Below are 11,017 nucleotides of genomic sequence, written 5' to 3'. Positions count from 1 at the left end.
TAAAAATTAAATAGTTGTATTTTCGAATTAAAGCATTAAACTTTATTTTTAAGGATAATATTTTGCTTGAATTTCATAAACAACGAAGATGTTGTGTAAGCTGTTATTGCACCCAAAAACTGATTATAATACATAAATAAGTTATTTCAATACATAAACTTAAAAAAAAAGTTTCTATGATTAATTGGTGTTTTTTCGTTATAATTTACTCTAGTTTCTATAAAATATAAATAGTTTTATTTTCAAAATATAAATTCTCTTAAAAACCTTATTTCGCTTGAAATTTATAAACAGCGAATGTGTTGAATAAACTGTTATTGAACCCAAAAACGTCAAAGTTAAGTATAAATTTGAAATATCTACCTTAACCTGTTAAATGATTTCACACTAACTTTAAATTTGTTTTTTAGTATTATTTATTTTGAATATCATTCATGTTCTTTAAAACAACTGAAAATTAAGCTTCTAACAAAGTCTGTTGGATCTCTTCTCGTTCCTCGGTAGCACAAGTAGACAGTTCTTATTATTTATTTAGTAAGTAAATCATTCTTATTTCTAAAGATGGTGATCTCATCTTATCTTATTTTACAATATACAACTTCAGAAACCTTAGCTTTTACTGTTAGAGTGTTATCATTATCAAACAAACTCATTTTTCAACAAGATACCAGAGATAGTATTTAACTTAGAATTTGAACAAAACTTATCAATACTTATGTGATCTAAAAAGTTTTATATCAAAATCTTTGATAGGACCTACAGTTCAGTTAAGTATGTGCGTAATTCAATTAGTGGAATTTATATTTCTAACTCCTATTATTACAAGTAGAAACAATTATTAATAACTGAGCTGAAGAAATATTATTTTGACGGCTGTAAACAGCTCGTCATATTTAAGAAAGTAAGTAGGTGAAAATGGTATATCTTTTTTGACAACACTTTTGTGTGATCGTTTCTTAGGAATTTTAGATAATGTTGGCAAATCCTAATGTTAACTGCAGTAATCACAGACTTAGTTTTGATCTGATAAAAAGTTTTCAATAAGACTTAGTTATAATTTTAAATTGATAAAAATATCAGCGCTTTATTTATTCTTGTTAGAATGGTATAGTATCACCATTCTCAACAAAAATAAACTACCAACTAAGTCTTATCAACAACAAACAAAATTTAAACTCTTTTTATTATTAAACTTTTGGAACTTCGTATCAAAAGTCATGTTTTAGAAATTTGTTACGATAAACCTTTGAAAACTTTTTATAACAAGAAAAAAAAATACTATCCACAAAAAGCTTCTATTAGACCCAAACAAAAACCTACTCAAAAGAGACATTCTTTCAATAGGTAAGTGTCAGAAAAGCACAAAGGTACACTTTTGCACGTCGTCTCTTTTACTGGAAGGGACACTTTTGCACGGAGGGTCAATTTTGCACAAGTAGGGTTTTGCACGAAGCGGAAAGTAAGCGAAAAAAAGCTTACAGACCGAGGGTAAGGGTTAGGAGTAACATCGAAAGTAGAAAAGAAAAAAAAATTACCGACCAAGGGTAAGGGTTAATTGGTAAATGTTATTAACTATGGAGAAAAAAGGAAAAGAATAAAAAGTTTAATCCGTGCAAAATTGTCTTTGTGAAAAGTATTCCTTCATGAAAAAGTGACTCTTCGTGTAAAGTGACCCTTCGTGCAAAATAAACATCTCTCGACTTTCAAAAGCACCCAGTTCTAAGTAAGTTTCAATTGCTATATCGTTCATTTTTGGTAGCTAATCAAAATTAAAAAAAATATTTACGTTTCAGTCATTGGTTGTTAACCTGACATATTAAATAACAGGAAAATTATAAACCTCAAAAACATACTTTGATTTTCTTTTTTATTGTTTTTAAATCTTTTAAAAATTAAATAAAAGTTTTTGATACTGTTCGTTATTTTTATATTATTTTAACGCTCGATTTAAAATAGAAGCATTTACTCGTATTTTTTTAAGTTGCGAAAGTACAAAGTGTATGTATTAAATAAGTGAACCAGCAAAGAGATAAGTTAAGCACAAATTTTGTTATTCATTGAGCACTCTTAATTTTTACAAATGTAGTTTTGTTATAAAATAGTTAAAAAATTTCTTTAAGAGGCTATTAGAAAACTAAGATTTTAAAACGACAATGAAATAAGATTTATTACCAACGACTGTTTGTAGTTTAAGCAAGTAAAAAATTAAAAATTTATATATTACTTAAAATTAGTTCAACACCTAATAAACTAACTGACGTTCGAGTCTACTAAAACCACTAAAAATATTTTTGAATGAAAAATAAAAACGTTTGGCGAAGTTAAATTTATTTTATTTATCATTCGGTATAAATAATGATGATGTTTTGTCTTTTTTAAAGTGTTGTGATTGTTTGAACATTTCTTTTAAATACATATAACATAAATTAGTTTTAAAAAAGATAGGTTAAAATTCATAAGATTGTTTTGTTTTTGGAAGACTAGCCACAGTATAGTTTAACAATCATAGTATAAATATCTTTTTAGTATTGTATTAAATATATTGTCGAATATCGTGGAAATGTTTTTTATAAAAATAATCTTTATTAGTAATAAAATGTTTAACGAATGTTCAGTGCTTTGTGAATTTTAGTTACAGCAGTATTAGTAACAAATAATTTATAAAGTTTTCTGATATTTACTTGAGTTAATATTTCAAATGTATGCTTAAAAAAAATGGTTTTTTATTTTAATTCTTATTAGGTTTGTTAAACTAAGTTAATCTAAAAACGAATAAAAAAATATTTTAGAAAACTTCAATAAAAAACCTGCTTCAATAAGGTTAAAAAAAAAAAAGTTTGTAGAACATTTACCTTAGCTTGAAACTTTAATCTTTCAAATATTTTCTATAAAATACTTTGTTTTTTTTTTAAGCAAACAAAGTTTAAAACTTTTAAACGAATTTTTGGAACTTTTTTTGTTATTAAAAAAGGTTTCAAACATTTAATGCATTTAGTTTTTTACACTGACCTAGTAAAAAGTTTTGTTACAAACAGCAAAGAATCCATTTTGTACAAGTTAGTTGTTCTAGTCAAGGTTTTGCTGGTTTTCAAACTTTCTAGTGAGCTGATTAAAAGTTTCTGATTGAAAAGTAATTTTCTTATATAACTTGTTTTATGATAGCTAATTGAGTTATATAAATACTTCAGAAAAAATGTTTGTTAGTGTATTAGAAAATCAATTTTGTCAGTATAAATGTTTAAACTTTCACTTGAGTGATTAATATTGTCTAGATTTATTTAAGGTAAAACCATCAGTAGACAAAATTAAATATTATTTGAAAACAGATAAACTTTAATTCATCTTTAATAAAAGTATTTGAACTTATTGTATTTTGTTTTAAGTAATTAAATTTTCAACTTAATTGGAGCATTTTTTTTTGTTTTTAAATATAAAATTATATTCAATGAGTAAACTTAGTCTTACACCACTTATTGACATTTAATTCAGTTCACTGCTTGCAGGTGTTAAATATAATGTAGTCATCATTTAACTAAGACCATAGTTTTAACAAATTTTGTAATTAATTATAAATGAACTTTTTTTTCAGGTTTTTGAGTAATGATGTTTTCATACAACACGGTTTTGTTCTCCGCCATGTTTCTTCTGATGATGCGCTCATCCACAGTAATGTCGGCCACTCCGACCCTTGAAGGTCCTCAAAAAGAACAAAACTATGACGAATGTGACATCATGAAAAAGCTGATTAAGAACGCTTCCGGAGTTAAGCAGTCATTAGATAACTACGTCAAGATCCAAAGTCTTTTTTGTGCTGATGGTCTCGAGATTAAAGCTGAATTTCGATTAACATCCGACGAAATTGATGAAAAGATAATCATTCCGAAGAAAGTTACTGGAGATCCCAAATTCATATTTCTTGTGTACACCCTTTTTGATTCCAATATCGAATACAAAATATTGTGTGTAGGTAAATCTTGTTACACGTGTCCTGAAGTACTCCAAATGTTGAAAAAGTGTCAGCTTCGTGATGAGTACAACAAGATCAGAGGCTTTGCAAAACTATTTACTTTGCCGGCGTATAAACAGCTTTACGACAAAGCTATTGATACCAATTTTCAAGGAGACAGTTGTATGTTCCATGAATATTATGAGATATCACGGTGTCAAGAAAAAATCAGCATATTTGACTATTTATCCATCTCTAAGATGTATTACAACCAGTTCTCAAACGTGAATATTGAAATGAAGTTTGACCTCTGCGAAAGGCTTGATGCTTCAAAGTGCTACAGGTTCGAATTGGCTCTTCCTTCTGATACTTCAGAAACTCCATATCTGATCACTAGCTGGCGCAAACCTGCCATTCTCACTTTGATAGATCCGGTCAACGGCATAAAGATTGATTTTCTGAGAGATGTGAACGGCAAAAAGAAGCATGATGAATTTTGAGTTATTTTTCAGCTAAATTGTTTTTTGTTTTGGATGAGAAATGTGTTAGTTGAAGAATTGTGTTGCGTTGAAGTTTTTCTGAGTTTGTTTTTCTACTGCGTTTAAAATAATAAACTTTTGTTGTAACTAAAACAGCTCGATTTATAAATATTTTAAGTAAAAAGATTAGTAGTCAATTATTTACACTCCATGATAATTAAGACCGCAAACTCTAGCAGAAATCATAATTCTTAAATTAAATAGTTACTAGTGACTACTGTTCATTAATTATCTCTTAAGTTCATAGTTTCATATATTTTGATTCTAATAGATTTCCAGTGCTGTAATGAATTCAGTGTTACAAAACTTTACTAAAATAAGTTTTTGGAAATTGAAACCTACCAAACTTTAAGTACGTTTATTAAAAAGTTAAGACAAGTAATATGTATTTCGATGTAACTTCAGTTCAGATGCAAAATTAGGTATTTATATAAGATGTATGGAAGCTAATTACTGTATGAAACGAAATTTATGTATTTAAATTACAAATTTAACCTTTTATTTCAGATAATATGTATTATACCGTTATTTCTAATAGTAAACTATTGAAACGGAAAAATTTGTAGTAGTCTTAAAAAGTTGTTTTGCAGAAAATAGGGTAAATAACATCTTTCTAAACAAAATTTTCTTAAGTTAATTTTCTTTTTAAAAAGCCTAATACTTATATTTTGTGTATTGTTAGCATAATTTATCGGCCTATAATCAATAATAATAATAACTATGTTAGAAAAAATTTAATGACATTTTTAGAATATTATGAAGTAATATATAAAATAAAATTAATTTTGTATAGCCAAACAGTACTTCAGCATTACTAATACAATAAACTAATAAAAACTATTTCAGTACTCAGAACTTTTTATTTTCACTTTCTGTTCAACCCTTAATTCGCCTTAATGATTAATTAAAAAAAGTTGGTACAGTTATTTAATATTCCTAAACTGATATTTTTACACGTCAATAATATTTTTTACTAACTCAAACACAAACACTATTATGAAAACAAAACAATTCGCAAAAAACATTTTTCTCTTGTCGAAATGTTGTGATCATGTTGCAATGAACTTAATTCAATCAAATGTTTATTTTATTCTTTGTATACCGATTTTAAACCGCTAGACTTAATAAAGCTTTATTTATAACGACTTTGTTTTAAAAAAATTCATGTTTAAAAGTATTAAAAGTTTTTAAGTAAGTTTTAAAGTTACATTTTGGCTCACAAGTCCAGGTTGTAGTAGTCCAGATTGTAGTAGTCCAGATTGTAGTAGTCCAGATTGTTCTAATAGTCATCTTATGTATTAATTGAGGCATGCATTTCAGGCTGTATAAAACAATTTATACTTGATTTGTAATGTATATATTATTCACCCACATTGATAAATACTTATTTAGTTTTGTTTGTTTTTCACAATTTTTGTAACTAGTTTAAATGTGAAAGGTTTGTTTACTATTTGTTTATACTTCATAGCTTGTAGTATAAATTTTAGGCTTAGTTGTAGTTTTTTAAACTTTAATGTAATAGTATTGTACCACGTTGCTTCCATTAAATGGCATATTTTCGCTGACATCAATTTTTTTTTTGCTTTGTACTAAAATTTTATAGCTGAAAGGGCCTTTTTTAAGTGTTCAGCTTAAATAAAAAGTTACAACAGTTTAAATCTAAGTTTGAATATTGTGTTCATATGAATATAATTTTTTTTAATATTGTTAACTATTAGTTAAATATATTTCTTCATGTTTTTTAACATTTTAAAATACATTCCATTTTAACATACTAAAAGTTATTATTTTGCTTGGTGTTTTTAAAATATAATGTATAAAAATTATTTAAAAGTAAAAGTGTATAAAAAGATTTTCATAGTAAACCAAAAATTTAATCTGAAAACATGATATCTGTACTAGTTTTTACAAAAATTGAAACCATTTATATGACTAATGAATTTTGTTTAAGCACTTATTTTTTTAAGATTTTTGGAAACGGACTATAGATATATTCACAATTGGCTTTTGTGTGCATTTTATGATTGTTTTAATTTTTTTTTTCAAAGATGTTTATAAAATTAGGTATTGTAAATTCTGAGTGACTACTTAATTTTTGTTCCTAAGCATTTTTTTCCTGTAATATTTTTAAACCCTTTTCTCAGCATGAATTATTACACATAATTTAAATAATAAACATCTAATTATTTTGTTTTCAAATGTCATTACTTCACTTTTTCTGCAATTGCTTTTAAATGGTATTTAGTTATAGCGCTTAAGCTGCTTAGGAAAAAGAAAATAACAAAGACTAACAATAGTTTCAACTATAAGTCATATTAAATCAGAGATATTTAATTAGCTGTAAAGAATTAAATTGTATAAAAGAAAATAAATTGATTTAACAATTAATTGCTGTATTTTGTTCAAAACATTATTAGTTCAATTTGTGAAGATATTACAAATTTTTTTTTTTATTTTTTTCATAAAAAGTATTAAAATTTGATTACATACAACATTTATGGTAACAACGCATGGTAGAACGTTTTTAAAAAATAGGATACAATATTAACTGTTAATAATTTTGAAATTATAAACTGTTAAATAACACCTAACCATATTAAAAGTTACGACTGATTATACTTAAGTACACATCTAGTACTTAAATTTAATTTTAGTAACTTCTTTGATTTAATCGTGATTAGGAATATATGAACCTGTATAGATTTTTATCATTCATTCTTTATCTGTTAATTTCCCATTACTTTATCTTAACATTATTGTATTTATATACATAAATTATTTCTATCACCACACTAAAAAATACGATTTTTCAACAGTAGTAAATAACACCTAATGTAATATTTAAAATAATTTTTGGAAAATTGTTAATTGCTTAGCTTCAGATGTTTTTATGAGATAAATAGAATAAGTTTAGAATACACAATGTTAAGTAACCAGCCAAACAAAACATTTATGTTAAAGAAATTTTAAGTTTCTATTGTAGAATTTTTCAACGCTCTGTGTCTAGCCAATGAAATAACTTTTAAAAAAACTACCAAAAGTGTCGTGAACAAAAAAGTTTAGAATTTTGAAAGTTTTTTGCTACCTTTTTTTGTAAACAAAACTTTAATTTAAACTCGATCTACAAACTTAAAATAGTTACAAAAAAATATATTTTTTAAGACATTGTTAAATAAGTAAATTGATAAAAAAATTTGCCATAATAATTTTTTTTTGATTTTTTTTACTTTACATAAACTGGAATACGTGTCAAATATGCACAAAGGGGCACCTTTGCACAAAGAAACTTTTGCAGGGCGTAAACTTTGCGCGGGGGGTCACTTTTGCACTAACGGACACTTTTACATGGTTTGAATTTTTTTACTATAATTTTAATAAGTTTAAGTTTAAATTGTTTTTTTTTTATACTATCACTGTTACCCCTATCCCTTACCCTCGATCAGTAACTTTTTTTCTTTTTTCTTTTATGAATTAATTTTAACAATTTTTTTTTTGTGTTTTTTTCTTAAAAATACTTCTTAATTAGTTTATCTTTTTTTTCTACCCTAACCCTTAACCTTGGTCGGTAACTTATTTTTGCCTTTTTTTTAGTTTCTATATCAATTTGTCTTTGATCTTTTTTTTGCGTTTTTTAGTCATCTTATATTTATTTCTATTTATAATTTTCATACTCTCATGCAAAAATGACCCTTAAAGCTTAAGTGACCTTCCGAGAAAAATGTCTTCTTGCAAAAATGTCCCTTAGTGTATATGGTCCTTTCGAGCATGTATGACCATTTTCGAAAATAAGCCTTCGTGCATATTTGACCTATTTCCACATAATTTAATTAAACTTCTATTTAAAGATACCTTTAAAAAGACAAAAAAAAAGCTTTAAAATGAAGTTTATTTAAGCTGTGATTACTAGTATTTATTGTTTTATTAAAATAAATGAAATATTAACAGTAAATTTTAACAGATTTTAACCTTATAACAAAAATTAAAACAATGACAAAAATATGTTTTTTGTTTTTACTAATGGTGTATACAGTATATGGAACTGTTGTTGAATCCTCATCTTTAAGTTAGTTTTTTGTTATTAACATTTGTCTAAATATTTTTAAGTTATAATATACTTAAGTATAAGCACACAACCTGCCAACTAGGTACACACTTGCTAGGTACGAACTAACTGCCGGTATAGGACGCATTTTTAGCTGAAAAAGGCTGTGTTCAAAACGCAATTTTTATTATGTTTTAATTTAAAAACACAAACCTTAAAGTACAAAAAAGAAATATAAAACTTTTTTATAAAAAGCATTATATCTAAAAAAAATAGTTGTACTTTATCGGATTAAAATACTTTCAAACTAAAGAAAAAAAGCTATAAACTTACGACTATATATCAAATCTTTTACTCAAAATTTTCAAATAGCTAAGCGCATTAAACAAAACTGTATGATTTCATCTAGACTGTAATAAAAATATACATGAAATTAATTTGACAAAATAAGATAGACTTAAATTTAAAAATATTCTCAAAGCAGCTCGTATATAGAAAAGATGACATTTTGGTCATCAAGTAAGGTTGGCTTTATCGCGTGGTTTTAATAAAACTGTTTGTGATCAATCAAATAGATTAAAAGAAGGATTTTCAAAACTTATTTTTATAATTGCCTACAGGATATAAATTTCAAAACAGTTTCCCTATACTAGTTATTTACCTTATAAACCCTGGTGCACGAAGAACCTTTCGGTTATCTGGTGTCACACTACGGTTATGTTTTAACGTCTTGTCTAGGACAAGACAGTATATCAAAATTCAAAACATAATATGGGCTTACTTTAAAAAACCCCCTAGAAAATATTCTTTTAATTTTGTTTTAGTTTAACAAATTTAAAAATTACCAACAAATTTAAATTTATATGTATATCAATATATTGTTCAATAACTATCATATTGATATGTATATATACATAAATATGATAGTTATTGAATAACAGTTCCCTTCCATATATATCTTTATTTATACTGAATGCTTTTATCTAACAAATACTTGCAACTACTGTTTTCTTTTAGAATAGTAAAAATAAATAAAATAATTTTTTAACAATTACAATAACAAAATAATATAACTTATGTTCAAATTTATGGACTGCTTTGATAAGTAAGTAGTTTTAAATTATTTTACGATTTATTTACAATAAAAGCTAACTCTTTTTCAGATTTGGAAAATATTAATAAAGATAGTTGGAAATACAATCTCCAACTGCTGAAAGTAACTTCAGATGAGTTTAAGTTCGTGAAAGATTTTTTTTACACAACTACGACAGGACACTACAACGACACTTTAGAACTTTCTCAAATCTACAAAGTCATCGAGCAAAACAAAAAGGCAACAGACGATGTAAAAAGCAGCAACTTAATGTTGTTTCATGGTACTTGTGAAAAAGGTGAAGCTGGTATTTTAGAAACTGGTTACATAAACTCTGTTAATGGTCTTTTCGGAGAAGGCGTGTACCTAACCGAAAGTTCTGATTTGGCTTCTTTATTTTCCAGCGGAAGAAACGTTGAAACAAAGACAAACCTCATGTTTGTCAACGAAATTCTCGAGTCGCAAAAGTTGCAAACTGTTTTTCACGAAAACTTGAATATGCGAGGTGTCCGTAATATATTGAAAAATCTTTCATTTATAAGGCTCGTAGATGAATCACATGACGTTGAATTTACAAAATACGTAAACAAATTAAACATGGAAATCAGTGAAGAGCTGTACAGAAAAGATCGTATAGAAAAAGCTGAACAAGAGTACAGAAGAGATCATTTGGGAAGAAGATACAGAAATACTTCAGTTGATAGAAAAAGTATAGAAGACCACTTTGTTGCAGATTACCAAGTAACCATACCAAGGTATTTGATAAGCTTCGAATTTCGAGCATAACACATATCTGCCCAGGGTACACTTGTTCTTTATAGACAAGGTTTAAGAATATCACAGATAATATCTTTCTTTTTTAATAAATTTTCGTAAAACCTAGACATGTACTTTTTATTTCTGACATAAATATTTTAAAGTAGATACTAGGAGCATTATCATTGCTGTAATTGACAACACGTTAATATATTTTATTAAAACAACTATTCTTTTTAGTTTTTCAAGTTTTTATACTATACAGGGTTACCGAAAAACCTGTGATCCTGAAAAGACTGGAGTTTGACATTTTAGTCTACAAAACTTGGAATTTGAGAAATTAAAAAAAAAACTGGAAAAACCAAGAATTCTAAACAATTTTTATAAGTTAAGTAGAAAGATTTCCACTTGACACAAAAAATTTATCATATTGGTAAAAATTTTTGTCACCATCAATTTTTTTTATTAAAAACTGATTTGAAATAGTTTTACAGTATCTTTTCAATTTTTTTATAATCTTCAACTACTTTTTACCTTAAACTTAATTTTAAACTAAAATAGACCCAAAAATGTGTTAAAAACCTGGAGGAAATTTTGAAAATCAAGAGAAAAATTGCTAAAATCATTTGGCAAACCCTGAC

This window comes from Thalia democratica, unplaced genomic scaffold (assembly GCF_965202585.1).
Source record: "Thalia democratica unplaced genomic scaffold, ktThaDemo2.hap1.1 HAP1_SCAFFOLD_75, whole genome shotgun sequence".
Lineage (NCBI taxonomy): Eukaryota > Metazoa > Chordata > Thaliacea > Salpida > Salpidae > Thalia > Thalia democratica.
Note: the sequence above shows the minus strand (reverse complement) of the source record.